The 21610-nt window shown below is 36.9% G+C and overlaps 1 long non-coding RNA gene across 1 annotated transcript in view; it reads left to right on the top strand.

Moving 5' to 3' along the window:
• LOC105534977 overlaps nucleotides 1-21610 on the top strand; it is a 144093-nt gene that overhangs the window by 121720 nt on the left and 763 nt on the right. Inside the window, exon 2 of the long non-coding RNA XR_001005367.1 lies at nucleotides 21101-21236. This is a non-coding gene — a long non-coding RNA (uncharacterized LOC105534977). The remainder of the gene's footprint in view (nucleotides 1-21100; nucleotides 21237-21610) is intronic.

The following is a 21610-nucleotide window of genomic DNA, read 5'->3' on the forward strand; positions in this document are numbered from 1 at the left end:
AAGTACATGCCAAAACCATTAAAAGTTTCCTTTCCATCAAGGTGCAGGTGGCGAGTCATGGTTTGTATCTCATTATTGATGTCTAAAGTTGCATAATGAAGACTTCTCAGAAATGACGAATAGTTTCCTCCAGGTTTTGGGAAGTCTGAAGGTTCCCCTTGCCATCCTGGCCTTATAAGAGTATTAAGAAGTAGAATATGACCCTCTTGTTACTGTGATGTTGCTAGTGACCAACAAGCAGCCCAGACAGGTTATGAGAATGAATGAGATAATGTCTGTGAAGTGCTTTGAGCTTTTGAGAAGAAATTTTCTTTTTAATTAGAAAGTAATGCTGTATTATTACAGTTATTATGATTATCACTATTATTAAAGGTAGATCCAGGAGACAGAGCCTCTACAATAAGAAAATTTGTAAAGAAAGTCAAGTAACTCATAAAAGAAGTGGTCCATGCACGAATTATGAGCTTCCATTTTATAATTACAGTGTACTGGGTGGTTTTGCAGGTACTAGTTCATTATTCATCCAGAAGAAGTATTCTTTGCATGTATAACAGCTCCCAAAAGATGCCCAATATATGCCAAACACAAAAGGAACAGAAGAAAGCTCTGTGTGACCACTGACTTGTAAACTTGAAATTTAATTGCTTATTAGGAATTGTCTTTAAATTTGCACAAAACATAGTAAAATTTTGGCAATGAAGAACTTTTGTTAAGAAAAGAAAAAAATGCAAATGTGAGTTTTATATGCATGAACAAAGGAATAACCAGATAAACCATATATTCATTTACTCTCCCATTATATTGAACATTGATAATGCTTTTACTTAAGTGCTGTTCATTTCAAAATGTAAGAGTTCATTATTATCCACTCTGGCTCCCAAATGCTCATTTTATTTTGCTACATCTCTGGTCCCATAGAGGCTAGAATGGTAAGGAATGAAAACGAAGGATAAAGAAGAATCAAAAAGTCAAGAGAAGGGTTTAAGGAGTTGTTGTTTGGTACCAAATGGCCAATGGGAGCCTAGGAGGGAATGCCCAGCAGCCGGTCTCCTCCCTTCACCATTGGACTCTTCAAACTCTGCTATTAGCCCTTTCTGAATATGGAACTTAAACTGTGGCTTAATCCAGAGAGCTGAAGCTGGAAGACAAAATGCATTATTGAGAACATCAGAATCTACTGTCTGCCTGCTCCCTGGGCCACATAATATGTCTCCAGACCTTCTTTGTGTAGGAAAGGTTAGTTATTTGCCATTTTCACACTCTGTGGACAGCCAGTCCTAATTTCTGTAACTTGCCCTCTAACCCACCCCAACATGCAGCCTTTCAAATTCCCTTTTTAAGCTGTTCTTTCTGAATCTGCAATTGGGTAACCATGTTCACTTGCACAGAGTCACTAACAGAAGAATAGACATTTTTTAAGCCTGTGGTTGGCAAACATTTCTACAAAGACAAATTCAGAGAATAAAAATAAATGGACCCCATTTTTCCCATCCAAAATAAACACAGACTTATTAAGTCCTAGAAGAAAAAAATTTATATACATTCTACAAATTATATTGGTGACCTTATTAAATAAATGAAAGTCAATGAGAAAATTGGCAGAGCCTTTTAGACAATAAAATGTTAAAAAGCCAAGCATGTTTGAAGAGAAATCAGAAATTACATTTTAATCTTTCAACCCTTATATTTGTCAAGTGCCTTAGAGTTCAAAAATGATGTTCACATGTCCCCTTTCATTTGATATTTGCAACACATCATGTGCATATTATTATCCTTTCTGTTTTCCAGCTAAAGGAACTAAGGTTCAGAGAGGCAAACCGATCTTTGTAAGATCATATAGCCAATTTGTGGCAAAGCTTTGGATAAAATTTGTTTGTTCCATTATTAACTTCATATATAGAGTGCTATTTTAGGATAAGAGTTTAGTTGCTATAACAAAGGTCCAAACAAGAGAAAAGTTTATTGCTGTCTAATTCAATTGTCTGTAAAGAGTCTGAGCATAAACAGTCCAAGGCTGTTTTACTGTGTGGAGGATCCAGGTTCTGTCTACCTAATTGATCTGCAGCTCATGGCTTCGACCTCATGGGCTAACCCAATGGCCAGAGTTTCCATTTTCATATTTTAATTCTAGCTAGTGAGAAGGGGAGGAGAAAGGGAAGAAGGGCTCTCTGCTTCACTCTAAGAGTATAATCTAGAAGTGATACACATCTCTTCTGTTTCCATTAGCCAGAACTTGAAAACACCTACTGGTAAGTGCTGTAGGTAAAACGGGATTCTATTGACAAAGGACAAGGTATGAAACGCAAACTGGGGGACAATAGCAATCTTTGTCATTTCGAGCACCTATTGCATGTCAAGGATTAACCAAGGTGTTGGAATAGAGAAAGGAAGAAAATGTGATTACCTTCCCCTCAATTTAAGCCAGTATGAGCTTTCCTCCCCTGGTTGGAAAAGTCCCTCATTCTCAGGTAGGCAGGATGGTTTGAACCAGGCATCCCAAGTGTGCTAGGCTGAACCGTAACCACCAAATATGTCCACATCCAAATACCAAGGTTCTGTGAAAGTTGCCTTATATGGCAAAAAAGGATTTTGTAGTTTCGATTTAACTAAAGATCTTGAGATAGAAAAATTATACTGAATTATCCGAGTGGGTCCAATATAATCACAATGATCCTTTTAAGAGAGAGGCAGGATATCAAAGTGAGTAGTAGAAGGCAGTGTGACCATGGAAATAGAGATTGTCATGATATGCCACAATCCGAGAAATGCCAGCAGCCTCTAGAAACTGAACTGACCACGGAATCAATTCTCCCCTGGATCTTCTGTAAGGAATCAGGCCTACCAGCATCTTGATTTTAGCCCTATAAGACTCATTTTTGACATCTGACTTTCAGAACTGTAAGAGAATAAATTTATGTTGTTTTAAGCCACTAAGTATGTGGTAATGTGTGACAGCAGCAATAAGCAGAAACAAATCCATCAGGTGAATAATGAGACCAAATGCCACAACTTCTCAGAAAAGCCAGATGCCAGGACTCAACTTTATGTATGGTGACATGACCTCTGGCACCACCCAGCTGGAAGACAAATATCTAGTTTCTTTATATATCATGTTGAGCCCCTGGGAGCCTTTTTCCTCTTGAACCCTTTGCTTTGAAATTAGATCCTCAGAGGAAGCTTCAAAATGAGTGACTAGAGGGACCTGGCATTCACCTCCTCCACAAAGAAGAACCAAACAGCAAGTATGTAACCACACCTAGAATAGAGCTTCTGAGAGAGAAATGATTTCAGCAAGGAAGTGAGAGGAAACCTCAGACAAAGGAGGAGAAGGAAGCAAAGCAGTCTGCCTGGCTAGGAGGAACTCCCTATTGCAGGGAAAATATGAGAAATGTCCAGTGGTCCACATTCCTACTGCACACTCCTGCAACCTCAGCGATGGGAGAGCCCCTTGACCCTCACAGGCCTTGTGACTACTACAGGGAGCTTGCTAGAGACTATGCAGAGGCATTGTTCCAGAGAGAGAAAGTTTATGCTGGGTTCCACATAACCACTGAGACCCAAGCAGCTGCAGCATGGTGCAATTTTGAGAGCCCAGCCCACAATCGATTATATCCCGTGCTTGGGCCCAATAACTCCACATCCCTGGAGCCCTGCTGACATCCCCCAACATTCACCCAGAAAGCTGCAGTATCACGATGCCAGCTAGACCCAGCAGTGTGACTGAGTCTCCAGCATTCTAGCCCATGCAGTGTCCTACATCCAAGGGAGTAGGTGGTGGAGCACACCAGGGAGAATGCCACCAAGACAAAGGGAGTCAAAGCATGTGCTCACCAGAACCTGAGAGCCACTTGCCTAGGCCACTGACACTGACAGGTGCCTGTGCACTTCAATAGCAGGACTGTTGAAAACATGCATACACCCTTACAGGGTCTGGGGACTGGCCCACCTGGGCACTGTCCCAAGGCCTAAGGAAAGGTCCACTCTGCCTCCTGCAGCCAGTGCCTGCTTAAGCCACCCAGGAGTCTGAAGACAGCTCTATTCTGCTCACTTCCACCACTGACAGTGCTTGAGTGTGCTGGCCAAAGGCTTCAGGATTGATCCATTCCATCTGACACTGCTGGCACCCACACACATTGTAGGGGATCTGGGGATTGATCTGCCCAGCATGCTGTTATTGGCACCCACTTACACCATTCAGGGGCCTGAGGACAGGTCTGTCCTACCCACTGCTGCCACTGCTGGTTTCTCATCCAGGGGCCTGGGGATCAGCCCCTGTCTGTCTATCTACCATGACTGTGCCCGTGCACATCTTCTGGGAGTTTGAGTATGGGTCCAACTGCCCACCACCACTACCCAAACATGCTGAAAGGGGCCTGGGGATAAGCTCACACAGCCTATCACAGTTGCCACTAATACCTATCAGCTTGTCTCACCTAGAGAACTGGGGACTGGCCCACTCAGTCCACTATCACCAAGATGGCACCCAAATGTGCCACTCAGGAAGCCTAAGATTGGCTTGTTATGGCTATTGCCACTGTCAACACCAAACACGTCTTCTGAGGGTGCAAGAAGCCCCCTGCTTACCTCACCCTCTGCTACGGCCAGCACCCAAACAAGTTACCTAGAGGCCCAAGGACTGGCCCACCAGTACCTGCTTCTTCCGGTGCCTGCATATGTCACTCTGGGGCCTGAGAACTGGCATATCTGGTCCACCACAGGTGCCTGAGGATCAGCCTGCCTGGTGTTTCCATCCCAAGCAAAACCTCATCACAGCCTCCAATAACAAGAGCAGCCTATGTCACTAAGGAACACACAGACACCACTGATGCTGATTAACAGCCAAAGAAATCATACAGAGATCATACTATTGTACCCACCCAGAATCAAAGCCAAGCACCCTACCCAACCAACATGATAGTACATCTACTTTAGTAGGAGAAAATCTTTTCCTACTAAAGCCAAATCATTAAATTGGAAGAAGTGACTGTTACATCAGATGTGGAGATATCAATGTAATATCAGCAAAATATAAGAAACATGAAAAAGCAGACACGACACCTCCAAAGAAGCACAATGATTATCTAGTAACATATCTCAATTTAAATAAAATCTTTGAATTATCTGAAAAAGAATTCAAAGTAATGATATTGAAGAAATTCAGTGAAATACAAGAGAACACAAACAATATGAATAAATCAGGAAAACAATTCAGTATATCAATGAGAAGTTTAACAAAAAGAGAGATAAAGAAGCAAACAAAAAATACAGAACTAAAGACTTCATTGAATGAAACAAAAAATACAATGGAGAGCTACAACAATAGACCAGATCAGATGAAAGCATTTCTGAACTTGAAGACAGGTCTTTTGAAATAATCCAGTGATACAAGAAAGAGAGAAGGAAAGAAGAAAAAGGAAAGAAAGAAAGAGAGAGAAAGGAAGGAAGGAAGAAAGAAAGAAAGAGAGAGAGAGAGAGAAAGGAAGGAAGGAGAAAAAGAAAGAAAGAAAGAAGAAAGAAAGAAAGAAAGAGAAAGAAAGAGAGAGAAAGGAAGGAAGGAGAAAAAGGAAGGAAGAAAGAAAGAAAGAGAAAGAAAGAAAGAAAGAAAGAGAAAGAAAGAAAGAGAAAGAAAGAAAGAGAAAGAAAGAAAGAAAGAAAGAGAAAGAAAGAAAGGAAGGAAGGAAGGAAGGAAATGAGGAAGAAGAAAACCTACATAACAAAAGAGAAACCAAAAAAGCAACCAAATATTTGAAATTTGAGAATTCCAGAAGGAGAAAAGATAGGCAAGGACATAGGAAATCTATTTAATGAAACAATAACTGAAAACTTCCAAAGTCTTGGAAGGAGATAGACATTCAGATATAGGAAGCCAAAAGATCCCCAAATAGATTCAACTCAAAAAGTCTTCTCCAAGGCACATTATAGTCAAACTGTCAAAAGTCAAAGACAAAGAGAGAATTCTAAAAGCAGCAAGGGAAAAACATCAAGTTATATATAAGGGAATTCCCTTCAGACTAACAGTGGATTTCTCAGTGGAAATTTTACCAGCCAGGAGAGAATAAGAGAATATATTCAAAGTCCTAAAAAAAGAAAAAATCTGCCTGCCAAGAATACTATACCTAGAAAAGTTGTCCTTTAAAAATGAAGGAGAAATGAAGTATTTACCAGACAAGCAAAAACTGAGAGAATTCATCACCATTAGACCAGCCCTACTTGAAATGCTTAAGGGAATCCTACATCTGGAAGTGAAAGAACAATATCTACTATCACAAAAACACAAAGTATAAAACTCCCTGGTACGGTAGTTACACAAAAGAGAAAAAGGCAGAAGTTGCCACTGTAAAAACCCCCTCCAAATTGCAAAGGTAAACAATAAAAGAGAAAGAAAGAAACAAAGGTTATACAAAACAATCACAGAACAATTAACCAAATGACAGCAGTAAGTCCTTACCTATCAAATACAACCTTGAATGTAAATGGTTTAAATTCCCAAATTGCAAGATACAGACTGGCTGAATGGAGCAAAAGAAAGACTCAACTATTTGCTGCCTACAAGAAACTCACTTCACCTGTAAAGACACATATAGACTAAAAGTGAAGGGCTGAAAAATATATTTTATGCAGATGGAAACCAAAAACAGGCAGCAGTATATAAGTTATACTTATATCATAAAACATAAATAGGGACAAAGAAGGTCATTATATAATAAGAAAGGGATCAATTCAGCAAGAGGATATAACAATTCTAAGTGTATATGCATATAATACCTGAGCACCCAGATACATAAAGCAAATATTATTACAGCTAAGGAGATAGACTGCAATGCAATAATAGCTGGGTTCTTCAACACTCCACTTTTAGCACTGGAAGATCATCAAGACAGAAAATCAACAAAGAAACAATGATTTAATATGCACTACAGACCAAATGGACCTAACAGACATTTACAGAACATTTCATCTAACAGTTAGTTGCAGACTATACATTCTTCTCATCATCCCATGGAACATTCTCCATAATAGACCATATATTAGGTCATAAAACAAATATCAAAATTTATTTAAAATTTGAAATTTGTTAAGTATCTCCTCAGACCACATTGGAATAAAACTAAAAGTCAGTAATGACAAGCTTTAGAAACTGAACAAGTACATGGAAATTAAACAACAGGCTCTTGAATGACCATTGGGTCAATGAAGAAATTACGAAGGAAATTTAAAAACATCTTAAAACAAATAAAAATGAAAACACAATATACAAAACCCATAAGATACAGTGAAAGTAGGAAGTTTATAACAATAAGCACCTACCTGGAAAAGTTTCAAATAAACAACCTAACAATGCTTCTCAAGGAACTAGAAAAACAAGAAAAAAACAAACCCAGAATTAATAGTAGGAAAATAATAATAAAAATTGGAGCAGAAATTAACAAAATAGAGACTAAGAAAATTACGAAGAGTCAGTGAAACAAAAAGTTGTGTTTTTTTAAAAGATGATATTACTAGACTAACCAAGAAAAAGAGAAGACACAAATTAATAAAATCAGAAATGAAAAAGAGATATTACAACTGATATCACAGAAATACAAATGATCATTAGAGACAATTATGAAGAACTATACACTAAAAAATTGGAAAATCTAGAGAAAATAGATAAATTATTGAACACATACAACCTACCAAGATTGAACCAGAAAGAAACAGAAAACGTGAACAGAACAATAATGAGTAGTAAGATTGAATCAGTTATAAAAAGTCTCCCAAGAAAGAAAAGTCCAAGACTGGATGGCTTTACTGCTGAATTTTACCAAACTTATAAAGAAGAACTGATACTAATTATTCTCAAGCAATTTCCAAAAAAGTGAAAAAAAGGGAGTGTTGGAGTGTTGAAGAACCCAGCTATTAATGTATTGAAATCTATCTCTCTCCTTAGCTGTAATAATATTTGCTTTATGTATCTGGGTGTTCTGGTATTATATGCATATACACTTAGAATTGTTATATCCTCTTGCTGAATTGATTCCTTTCTTATTATATAATGACCTTCTTTGTCCCTATTTATGTTTTTTGCCTTATATAACTTATATACTGCTGCCTCCTTTTGGTTTCCATTCTATGAGGCCAGCATTATGCTGATACCAAAATTAGAGGACACACACACACACAAAGAAAACTAAAAGCCAATATACCTAATGAACATAGATGCAAAAATCCTCAACAAAATACTAATAAACCAAATGCAACAGCATATCAGAAAGATGTTACATCATGGTCAAGTGGGATTCATTCCAGAGATGCAAGGATGGTTCAACATACACAAATCAATAAATGTGATAAATAACATCAAAGGAATGAATGACAAAAACATATGTTATGGTTTGGATATTTGTCTGCTTCAAATCTCATGTTGAAATGTGATTCCCTCCAACACTGGGAATCACATGGTGGAAGGTAATTGGATCATGAGGGTAGATCCTTCATGAATGGGTTAGTACCACCCTTTAGCACCACCCCTGTGGTGATAAGTGAATTCTCACTCAGTTCACTCAAGGTCTGGTTGTTGAAGAGTCTGAAACCTCTTCCTTCTCTCTCTCTTGCTCACACTCTTGTCATGTGACACGCTACTTCTGCTCCACCTTTTGCCGTGAGTGAAAGCTCCCTCAGGCCACACCAGAAGGTGAGCAGATGCTGGTGCCATGCTTCCTGTATAGCCTGCAGAATCATAAGCCAATTAAAACTCTTTTCTTTATAAATTACCTTGCCTCAGATATTTCTTTAGAGCAATGCAGAAACAGAATAATACACCACATGATCATCTCCATAGATGCAGAAAAAGCATTTGATAAATTCAACTTCTTTTCATGATAAAAACTCTTAACAAATTAGACATACAAGAAACATAACTCAATATAATAAAGGCCATATATGACAAACCCACCACTAACATTATGCTTAATGAGGAGAAGCTGAAAGCCTTTCCTCCAAGAACTGAAACAAAACAAGGATGACTACTTTTACCACTCTTATTCAACGTAGTACTGGAAGTCCAACCCAGAATAATCAGACAATAGAAAAAACATTAAAGGCATCCCAACTGGAAAAGAGAAAGTCAAATTGTCCTTCTTTGTAGATAACATAATCTTATATATAGAAAAACCTAAAGACTCCACCCAAAAACTCTAAAGCAAATTCAGTAATGTTGATAAGCAAATTCAGTAATTTTGCAGGATATAAAATCAGCATATAAAAATCAGTAGTGTTTTCACATACTAATAGTAAACCAGCTGAAAAAGAAATCAAGAACATAATCCAATTTACAATTGCTGCCAAACCAAAAAAATATATATACTTAGGAATAAATTTAACCAATGGAGATGTACAGGGTGAACGCCCTAAACAGGAAAAACATTGATAAAAGACACTGAAGACTGGCCAGGTGTAATGGCTGATGCCTGTAATCCCAGAACTTTTGGAGGCTAAGGTAGGAGGACTGTTGGAGGCCAGGAGTTTGGGACCAGCCTGGGCAATATAGCAAGATCCCATCTTTATAAAAAAACAAAAAAAAGGAGCCAGGTGTGGTGGTGCGTGCCTGTAGTCCCAGCTACTCAGAAGGCTAGGCCCACTTTGGGCCCAATAGGTTGAGCCTACAGTAAACTGTGTTTGTGCCACTGCACTCCAGCCTAGGCAGCAGAGCAAGACTCTGTCTCAAAGAAATTGAAGAGGACACAAACAAATGGAAAAGCATCCCATACTCATAGAACAGAAGAATTATTATGATCAAAATGACCATACTATGCAAAGCAATGTACACATTCAATTTCTGTCAAAATTCCAATGACATTCTTCACATAAATAGAAAAAAATAATTCTAAAATTTGCATGAAAACACAAAATACTCCGAAAAACCAAAGCAATACTGAGCAAAGAGATCAAAGCTGGAGGCATCACACTACCTAACTTCACAATATATTACAAAAATATAGTAACCAAGACAGCATGGTGTTGGTATAAAAACAGACACACAGACCAGTGGAACAGCATAGAAAACCTAGAAATAAATCCATGTATTTACAGCTGACTGATTTTGACGAAGTTGCCAAGAACATACATTGGGAAAGAGCCGGTGTCTTCAATAAATGGTGCTGGGAAAATGGTACTGGATATCCATATACAGAAGAATGAAACTAGACCCTTCTCTGTCATCATATAAAATAATCAATTCAAAATGGATTAAAGACTGAAACATAAGAGCTGAAACTATGAAACTTTATTTTATTAGAATAAAACATAGGGGAGATATTTCAGCACATTTGTCTAGGCAAAGATTTTATGGCTAAGACTTCAAAAGCACAGGCAACACAAACAAAAATTGGCAAGTGATACTACATTACACTGAAAGCCTCTGTGTGGCAAAGGAAACAATCATCAGAGCGAAGTGACAACCTGTAGAATGGGAGAAAATATTTGCAAACTATTCTTCTGACAAAAAACTAATACCCAAAATATAAGAGGAACTCAAACAACCCAATAGCAATAATAATGGTAATAATAATTATCTGATTTTAAAATTGGCAAAATCCCTGAATAGACACCTCTCAAAAGAAGACATACAAATGACTAACAGGTATACGAAAAAATACTCAACATCATTAATCATCCAGAAAATGCAAATCAAATCTACAATGAGATATCATCTCACCTGAGAATGGCTACAATCAAAAGATCAAAAAGAACAAATGTTGGTAAGGATATGAAGAAAAGGAAACTCTTATACACTGTTCGTGGGAATGTCAGTTAGTACAGACATTATGGAAAACAGTATGGAGATTCTCAAAATAACTACAAATAGAACTACAATATGATTGAGCAATCTCACTACTGCATATTTATCCAAAGGAAAAACAAATCAGTATGGGAAATACCTGCACCCCATGTTTATTGCAATAGTATTCACAATATCTAAGATATGGAATCAACCAAAATGTCTGTCAATGCATAAAGAAAATGTGGTATATATATACACTTTGGAATACTACTGAGCTATGAAAAATATTGAAATCCTGTCATTTGCAGTGACATGGATGGAAATGGAGGTCATTACGTTGAGTGAAGTAAGCCAGCCACAGAAAGACAAATACCGCAAGTTCTCGCTCACGTGTGGGAGCTGAAAAGCTTGATCTCATAGAGACAGAGAATAGAATGATAGATACCAGAAGGTGGGAAGGGTTGAGGGGGAGGATGAGGAGAGATTGGTTCATGGGTAACTCCCAGAGTTAGATGGCAGAAATAACTTCCAGTGTTTAATAACACAGTAGAGTGACTATAGTTGAAAATAATTTATTGCATATTTCAAAATGTCTAGAAGATTTAAAATGTGCCCATCAAGAAGAAATGCTTAATATTTAAGGTGACGGATATCCTAAATAACCTGATTTGATCATTACACATTGTATGCATGTATCAAAATATCATATGTACTCCATAAATATGTATAATTATTATGTATCCATTTAAAAGTATTTAAAAAATTTAATAAATATATCTAATTAAAAATCCTTGCAAATTAAAATAAAAGTAAATTATGAGTTATTGAAAAGCCAGGCAAGCCACATGTGGCCTAGAAATCACAGCTTCCTCTCAATCACAGCAAGTCTCAAGACTTGGGTTAAGTCTTCTGTGGACGTTCCTTTTTTTTGCATTTCAATTGCTTCATACTAAAAAGGGAAGCGTTCATTACAAGACTGCACTGTCTAGGTGCACCTTGCTTTCAGAGGTGGGTAGCCCTGTGATTTATTTTTTTGGAAAGATTTAACTCAAATATTTTTTAAAAAAGAAAAAAGAAACCATAGAGGAAGATCAGAAAAGTATTCTATTATCTGTTACTATTTATTACTGTACTATTACTGTTACTATTTATCAGTGAGTAGATCTGAATTGCTGTGGTCCTTGGCCACTGTCACAGGTAACATTCTACTGTAGTCCTCCTCCCTCTCATTTGAACACATTGAAGTATGAGTCAGGAATGGCCACAGGCTCTGTCGGAAGCTAAGGTGAATGAACAGAGGTGTGGCTCAAATATTTCTAACGTGAATTGCTTTAGGCTGAATGGATTCATGCCCTGAACTTTCACATGACGCACTGGATAAACCCAGCGAGAAGCTGAGAGTTCACTTGTCCTTTTGGAGAGAGGCTAGAGTCAGCTGCTTCATCTGGAGATACCAGTCAGCTCTTCTTGGTTGTCAATTCCTAAGGAAAGAGAGATATAAAGGATATATCTGTTGTGTAGCAGATATTTAAGAGGATAGTCAATTCACCTTGCGATTGGATTTGGCTCAGGTTAAATACATTCTGAAGGCAAATATTAGCATTATGTTTTGGAATGAACAACAATTTTTTATAAATATAGACCTCATGTCATCACTGCGATAACTCCATGATCTTAGTATCATCATTCTGACTTACAGATAAAGTGCCTGAGACCAGAATGATTATGTAGCTTGTCTAAGTTTACTCAGTTTCATCAGGTAGAATCCAGACCTGAACTCAAGTCTTCAAACTTCAAAATTTCACATCTTTTCACTAAAACATGAAGCCCCTGTAGTAACATTCAATGTGAGGGCATTGGTAAAGGAATATTAATATACTGTTGGAGCTGCAGAGATTCAGTGATTAATTTAGCTCTGCATGTGCCTGTGGAGGTAAAGCTTGGGAGACCTGTGGAGGTCTTTGGATAGGCTGTCTTCAGATACGCCATCAGTGCAAGAGCAATGCTGACTCTGTGTAATTTCTCTAATTGTCTTTCTCCTGCCATTCCAGTGCATCCATTAGCATACATCAAAGACTATAGGACTTCCCCAGGAACCTTTATGACAGTTGTCTGTAAACTCAAGGAGTCAAGTAAATTCCCCCAAGTAAATGCTACTGTAACCAACATGTCCAAGGCTTCTTGAAGCTGTGGTATTCTTTCTTCCCTTATCTTCATACTGCTGCCTGCTTCTCACCATTTAGATTCACAGAGTGGTCTGGCCAGCAGCCCTGACTAAAGGACTCACCCTAACCCAGGCACTCCTCATGTCATTACCATTTAACTTTTCTTCAGAAGTATTAATATTTTCTGTAACCTTTGTATTTGTTTTCAAGTTTATACATTCCCTCTCTCTTCACTAGAATATAATCTCTCTGAAAGTAGGCTCCTTATCTATATTATTCACTGTTATATCCCCAAAGACTAGAATCCTGCCAGGTATGGGAACAGATTCTCAATAAATTGTTTGTTGAGTGAATGTATATAGTGACACTTAGATGAATGCTTCCAAGCCCTGCACTGAAAGAGAACCTAGATTTTTCTCATGGTGAATCTTCCCAAACATTTCTGAAACCCTTCAGGGGCCCTTACAAATGCTTGTGAATCCTTATAATCTTTGCTACTGCCAAGAGAATGAAAACCCAGGTGCCCATCTCAAAGCTGGACTTCACGTCTGGCTGTTGCTGTGTTGGTTTTGAGCTGGAAATTCAATACTTCTGGCACCATCTTGATTTTAATGGCTTGTGCTAACTCAGTGGTCCCTTTTAAAGTGAGAACGTGGACACAATTTCTTTCTGTGTTACAATCAGTGAAGGACTCCCCATAGCAAGGTTGCCAGGGATCCTAAGTGTTACTGACCTTTCATTTCATATAAAAGCTGCCAGAGTGACTTGGTCAAGATGAATTCCAAAATCTAGAATTATCCAGAGGTTTTCTTGCTCAAGGGCATCGAGCTCGTATCCCACTTAGGTATGTTGGAAAATAATGATTAGTCCCACACCTAAGTAAAACCTTACATTTAATACCACAGGTGGTCTAAATATTACTGTAGCATAAAGATGTATGCAGTTCCAGTGATGTTGTTACAAAATTATCACAGATGCTTCCTGGTGCTGCACCTCATAGGCTCTTATCTCAGCTGAGATCCCCTGCTGGACATTTGAGTACTAGCCCTTAACACAAGGTATAGACACTGAAATGTAATTTTTACACCCACTCACTGGTTTCATATGTGGTAACTTTATCTCTTGTTGTATGTTTTTAGCTCTTTTGAGTAAAGGAACCAAGTCTTATGGGTTTTTTGTTTGTTTTTGTTTTTTTGAGACAGTCTCACTCTATCGCCAGGCTGGAGTACAGTGGCGCGATCTTGGCTCACTGCAACCTGTGCCTCCTGGGTTCAAGTGATTATCCTGCCTCAGCCTCCTGAGTAACTGGGACTACAGGCACCACCACGCCCAGCTAATTTTTGTATTTTTACTAGAGATGGAGTTTCGCCATATTGGCCAGGATGGTCTTGATCTCTTGACCTCGTGATCTGCCTGTCTCAGCCTCCCAAAGTGCTGGGATCACAGATGTTAGCCACTGTGCCCGGCCCAAATCTTATATTTTATTCTGTGTTTCTAGTGCCTGCATATATAGGAGCTGGATCATCAAATATTGAATGGCATTTGATGATTCATGCACTTGCATATTATGGTTAAGAAGCTCTAACTAGATAAATCTGCAGTTGTATAACCTGCTTCAGTTATATTCATACTTATCATTGAAGGACATTACATTCATGAAATGTTTAGGAGATGTATTAAGCTAATCAATTTAATCGTGGGCCGGATTAGAAGAGACAAGTAAGTAGCTGAAGATTTATTGCTCATCAGCCTTGGCAAGGCTAAAACCATGCCTGGACATGCTGATTCTCCTTTGCTTTCCTCTCTCTACAAGCTTAAGTCTCTTTTATTTGTATTAAAATGTAACTCTCTTTCTTCCAACCATTTCAACCACTACTAACCCCCACTCCCACCCTTTCACATCATCCCTGACCAAAGTCTTTCTGGATTTTTGGAGTCACTCAGGATTCTAAGGAACTTGTTCAGAAAGAAACTTTTTCTTTCACATACATGGCTTCTGTTTTCCACACAAGCAGGACTGACACTGAATCAACCTTATGTGTGCTGAGCTGTTCCTCACAACAACGTGTCATGCTCATTCTTATGTGGGATAGTATTTCATTGAACAAATAAACTACAATTCATTTATTTAGTCTACTCTATTCATTCTGTACCACATGAATTTATTCATGTTTTGCTGTGAACAGTCTTATACATGTCTGTTAAACTTACGCTTGCAGTGTTGGTTGTAAAACTAGGAACTTATTAGTGTGTTTTAAGATTGTCAAAAGAAGACTTGCAGACTTGAAGAAGAAAAGTTTATTTGCAAAGTAGTGCAAAGGACTCAGATTCCAGAAGGCTCAAAAAAAAAAAAATTTAAAAATGAGCAAACTGTTTGAAAAAATCAGCAAGTTTACATTAGTTGATTCATCAATTCATGGTGGGAAAAGAGCAACATTTCTATATGATTATTTTGTCTGTGAAGATCATGGTCTATCTTCAGATATCAGCATCACAAAATCAGCAATAAAGCTATTTTTACAGGGCAGGCAAGGGCTCCAGGAAATGTTCAAGGTTTCATTTATTTTGAGGCCCAGAACTACACAGGTGTACCTATTATTCCTGCTGTATCTCTGGGTGAAAAGTATTTTGTTTTCTCTGTGTCATGTGATACATATTGTTTATTCATTATATTAGCAGGACGAAATGTTAGTTATGCTTTTACAGGAATATACAGGCATACCTTGGAGATACTGAGGGTTTGGTTCCAGACCACCACAATAAAGTGAAGCTCACAATAAAGTGAGTCACACAAATTTTTTAATTTCCCAGTACATGTTGTTTACACTATACTGTTGTCTATTAAGTATGCCATAGCATTGTCAAAAAAAAAAATACATACCTTAATTTAAAAATATTTTATTACTAAAAAATGCTAATGATCATCTGAGCCTTCAGCAGGTCATAAGCTTTTTGCTGATGAAGGATCTTGCCTAAATGTTGATGGCTGCTGACAGATTAAGTGGTAGTTGCTGATGGTTGGGGTGGCTGGGGCAATTTTTTAAAATAAGACAACATTAAAGTCTGCCACATCGATTTTTCCTTTTCATGAAATGTTTACCTGTAGCATGTAATGGTGTTTAATAGCGTTTGACTTACAGTAAGACTTCTTTCAAAATTGAAGTCAATCCTCTCCAACCCTGCTGCTACTTAATCAACCAAGTTTATGTAATAATCTAAATATTTCGTTGTCGTTTCAACAACATTCACAGCATCTTACAGGAGTAGATTCCAGCTCAAGAAACCTCTGTCTTTCCTCATTTATAAGAAGCAACTGCTCATTCTTTCAAGTTTTATTGTGAAATTAAAGCAATTCAGTCACATCTTCAGCCTCCACTTCTCATTCCAGTTCTCTTGCTATCTCCACCACATCTGCAGGGACTTCCTCTGCTGAAGTCTTAAACCCCTCAAATTCATCCATGATGGAATCAACTTCTTCCAAACTCCTGTGAATGTTGATATTCTGACCTCCTTCCTAACTCATGTTCTTAATGGCATCTAGAATGGTGACTCCTTTTCAGGTTTTCAGTTTACTTTGCCCAGATCCATCAGAGGGATCACCACGTTACGGCAGCTTACAAAACGGAGTTTTCACATAATAAGCCCAAGTTACTCCTTGGCTCCTGAAATGCAGAACATACGCTGTATTCACAGGCATGAAAGCAATATGAATCTCCTTGTACATCTTCATCAGAGCTCTTGGGTGAGAAGGAGCATTGTCAATGAGCAGTAGTGTTTTCAAAGGAATCTTTTTTTCTGAGCAGTAGGTCTCAACAGTGGGCTTAAAATATTATGTAAACCATGCTGCAAACCGATGTGCTGTCGTCCAGGCTTTGTTGTTCCATTTATAGAGGACAGACAGAGTAGATTTAGCATAGTTCTTAAGGGCCCCAGGATTTTTGGAATGATAAATGAGCATTGGCTTCAATTTAAAGTCACCAGTTACATTAGCCCGTCACTAAAGAGTCAGCCTGTCCTTTGAAGCTTTGAAGCCACATTCTGACTTCTCTCTAGCTATGAAATCCTCCCAGATGGCATCTTCTTCCAAGAGGGGTATTTTGTCTAAATTAAAAATCTGTTGTTTAGTGTAGCTACCTTCTTCAAATATCTTAGCTTTATCTTCTGGATAACTTGCTGCAGCTTCCACATCAGCACTTGCTACTTCACTTTGTACTTTTTTGTTATGGAGATGGTGCCTTTCTTTAAACCTCATGAACCAGCTCATGCTAGTTTCAAACTTATTTTCTGCAACTTTCTCACCTCTCACAGCCTTTGTAGAATTGAAGAGAGTTAGGATCTTGCTCTGGGTTAGCCTTTAGCTTAAAATAATGCTCTGGCTGGTTTGACTCAAACTTTCTCCATATCAGAATAAGGCTGTATTGCTTTCCACCATTTGTGCTTTCACCGGAGTGGCACTTTTAATTTTCTTCAAGAACTTTTTACACATTACATACATGTATCAAAATATCACACGTGCCTTAAAAATACGTACAACTATGATATATCAATTTTTAAAACAATTTTTTAAAGAAAGGAAAAAATAACCTTTCATCTGCATTCACAATTTGGCTACTTGGCGCCAGAGGCCTAGCCTTCAGTTTGTCTTGACTTTTGACATACCTCCCTTGCTAAGCTTAATAATTTTTAGCTTTTGATTTAAAGTGAGAGATGTACAATTCTTTCTTTCACTTGGACACTTAGAGGCCACTGTAGGGTTATTACTGGCTTAATTTCATTATTGTTGTGTCTCAGGAAATAGGGAGGCCCAAGTAAAGGCAGAAAGATGGGAGAATGACTCGTCAGTGGAGCAGTCAGAACACACATAATATTCATCAATTAAGTTTACAGACTCATAAGAGAACGGTTTGTGGTACCCCAAAATTATTATAATACTAGCATTGAAGATCACTGGTCACAGATCACCGTAACAAACATAACAATAACGAAAAAGTTTGAAATGTGAGAATTAACAAGATGTGACCCGGGAGACATGAAGTGAGCACATGTTGTAAAAAAGGCACCATGTATCTACTCAATACAGGATTGTCACAAGGTTTCAATTTGTAGAAAATGCAGTAACTGAGAATTGAAATAAAACAAAGCACAATAAAATAAGATATGCCTGTATACCTTCAGTTTAGTTGATACTGCCAAATAGCTGATCAGCATGGTTGCATTGATTTACAGTGCCATTAGATGTGTGTAAGTTACTTTCAGTTGCTTTGCATTCTTACTGCCCTTTTTGTTGCCTGTATTTCAAGTTTAGCCATTCTAGTAAACATGTAGAGGTGTCTTCTTGCAGTTTGTATTTGCATTTCTCTGTTTTCCTGTGGGTACTTGGTTATCTTTTGTTTCATACCACTCAGTTATATCCATGTTCATGTTGGCTTATTTGCTTTTGATTGTCATTTCACAGCAGTACTTTATATTCTGGGTAAAAATTCTTTGTCTGATATATGTGGTGCAAATAATTTCTCCCACTCTGTTGCTTGCTTTTTTTCTCCCATAATGGTGTCTTTAGATGAACAGAAGTTTTTAATTTTAATGTAATCTAACTTACTCTTTTTTTCTTTTATGGCTGGTGTTTATGAAATCTTTGCCTATTTCAAGGTCATGACATATGATCCTAAGTATTCTCCTAAAAGCTTTATTTTTTTACCTTTCACATTTAGATCTACAATCCAACTAGAATTGAATTTTGTGGATTGTGTGAGATAAAAGTTCAACACTTATTTGTTTTCAAATGGATATCCAATTGACCTAGCACCATTTATTGAAAAAAATAATTGTTATCCTTTCCCCAATGCACTGCAGTGTCAGCTTTGTCAAACATCAGGTGTCATGATGTGTTTGGGTCTGTTTCTGAATTCTAATTTGTTCCCTACTGGTTTATTGTCTATTCTTGCATTCATACCTGTCTGTTAGTCACTATTAAATATGGTAGTTCAGGTTCTAAAGTTATGTTATTCTTCAAAATTGCTATTCTTAACCCTTTACATGTTGCATACATTTTAGGATCAGCTTTTTCAAAATACAAACACACAAACACATACACATACTGCTGGGAGAGTGATTAGGACTACAGTGAAACTATAGATCCATCAGAGGAGAATTGACATCTCTATACGATTCAGTCTTCATGCCAATTCATCAGCGTGGCATATGCCTCCATTTATGTAGATATTCTTTAATTTATCACAATAATATTTTGCAGTATTTAGTGTGGAATATCCTTAGTATGTTTTGCTACCAAGTACTCTATATATTTTATTCTTTTGTAGATGATATTTTTAGTATTTTATCTTTTATGTTTTTTGGTTGATTTATAGGAATACAATTGATTTTTGTATAGTGTCCTTTTACTAGTGGCCTTGCCAAATTTCTTGTCTGATTCCAATAGGTTGTAGTTTTTTTGGACTTTATACAGATGATAATGTCAAATTCAGTTAATAACAGATTTATTTCTTCCTTTCTGTGGGTAGGACAATGAAAGATAACCACCAATTAAAAACTGAATCTAATTCTCTTCTTCCTGCCTTTCTTCCCTTGATCTACTAATGGCCTTTATACTTGATTTACCAATAGCACATGGCAAAGGTGAAGTCGGGCCAATTTTGGGGATAGGCATTACTAGAACTGGCAGCTTTTACCTTGCCCTATTGGGTCCCTGAACTGTCACATAAAAAATAAAGTATTCATACCCTTTCTCCTACTAATTCCACTTTTGTATGACTCAAACATAAAAAAATAAAAATAGAAAATGCAGACAAAACATCATGCACAAAATTGTTATTGGCTATGGTGCAAAACTATATGTAGCCTAATTGACTAATAAATGGTTACGTAATTTAAAATAAAATAAAATGAAATGAAACTACTCTGAGACTTTCATTCTGTAAGGAATTATGATATATAGTAAAAAATAATTATGATATATAGTAAAAATGCTGTTGTTTTAAGTCATTAGGTTTGGGCATAATTTTCTATAAAGCAATATATTTAAGTTCATGAAATGTTGACCAGAAGTGGGGGCAGTAGCCAGACTTATACTTTTCCTGAACACAGAGGGAAAGAATTGAATATTTTCCCATTAATTATGATGGTACTATTGGCTTTTCTTCCTTTTTTGTAAATAGTAATGCATTCCAGATCAAGAGGTTTTCCTTATATTCTCAGATATTGCTAAGAATTTTCATGAGTAGGTTTTTAAATTTTTTAATAAGAAAATGATTTTCATTTATTATGTTAATATGAATTACATTGATCTTTGAGTGTTATATAAACCTTGCATTCCTGAAATAAACCCGATTTGTTGTGTTTTTATCCTTTTATAATACTGTAAGAGTCCTTTTGATCATATTAGTTTAGAATTTTTGTATATATATTTATTACTGAGATTGGCCTTCAATTTTTATTTTCCAAAATGCCTTTATGGATTTGATATACAACTAATTATAGCTTTATAGAGTTCAATAGTGTTATTAATTTTTTAATATTTAGAAAATTTTGTCTAATAATTTTTGTTATTGAGCATTGCTTGTTTAAAAAATCTACTGCAAAAACCATCTAGACCTCAGCTTACAAGAGTGAAACTCCATCTCAAAAAAAAAAGACGAATTTACATTTTTCTCCTATAAAACTCTAAAACTCACCTCTTTCATGAGTCATTCATAGCAAGTATTTATTTAACTCTGATTACAGTAACAAACTCACAAATTTCTTGGGACTTACATACAATTTTGATTAATTTATAATTTATATTTAATAAAACTGATTTGTCATTCTTAGTAATAATAACCTGAAGTACTTGTATGTGCCAGGCATCATAAAAAGGTTAAATCGTTTTCCCAATATCATATAATACATAATTGTTGACCAAGAATCAAATGTGGTTTGATTTTAATCCAAAGCCTGTGCTCTTGACCGTGATGCTATGATTCTTCACAGAGCAAATCTGCCTTCTTGTTTAATTCTTGCAAGAAGCAAAGATTAATCTGCCCAAAACCACATGAAAGATGGTCACTTAATTTATAATCTAAAGTTTAATTGTAAACTTCTTGTCAGATTTTTTTTGCTACTTCTCAAATCACAGATATGGAACAAACCCAATTAATGCTGACTTCCTAAACCACAGGCTAATACATCTGACCACACCGGCTCTGCAAGACCATGACTGAAGATTGCTTAAATGTTGTCCCTGAGTGAATATCTTAACATTTATTGCATCTTTCATTTTCTTAACAAAAATGAAGGAGTTTGTGACTGCGTTGGTAAGTTATTTAGAGTGAAAATATACTATATACTGCTATAAATAAATCTACTTATTAAATAGAAACGCATGTCACAGAACTGCACTGATAGCTGCTGTTTCCTTACATAATTGAGGGTGTGCCTTCCCCTAATCATGACCAAGTCTCCCTTTATAGTCCTTCATATTCACCTTGGCTGATAGGTTGAAATAAAGCTGGGACCCTTGCATCGAGAGTCTGATCAGTTTTTCTTTATGGGTTTCTTCATTTTACGTCCAGGTTATCATCTCCTGTGGGATGTATTGGTCTTCAATAATCTGCTTAGTCAGAAGTCTGAAGTAACTTAATTTATAACAACAAGAAAAATCTTCCACTATCTTTCTCCCTGGATCAAC

This window comes from Mandrillus leucophaeus, unplaced genomic scaffold, assembly GCF_000951045.1.
Source record: "Mandrillus leucophaeus isolate KB7577 unplaced genomic scaffold, Mleu.le_1.0 Scaffold140, whole genome shotgun sequence".
NCBI lineage: Eukaryota > Metazoa > Chordata > Mammalia > Primates > Cercopithecidae > Mandrillus > Mandrillus leucophaeus.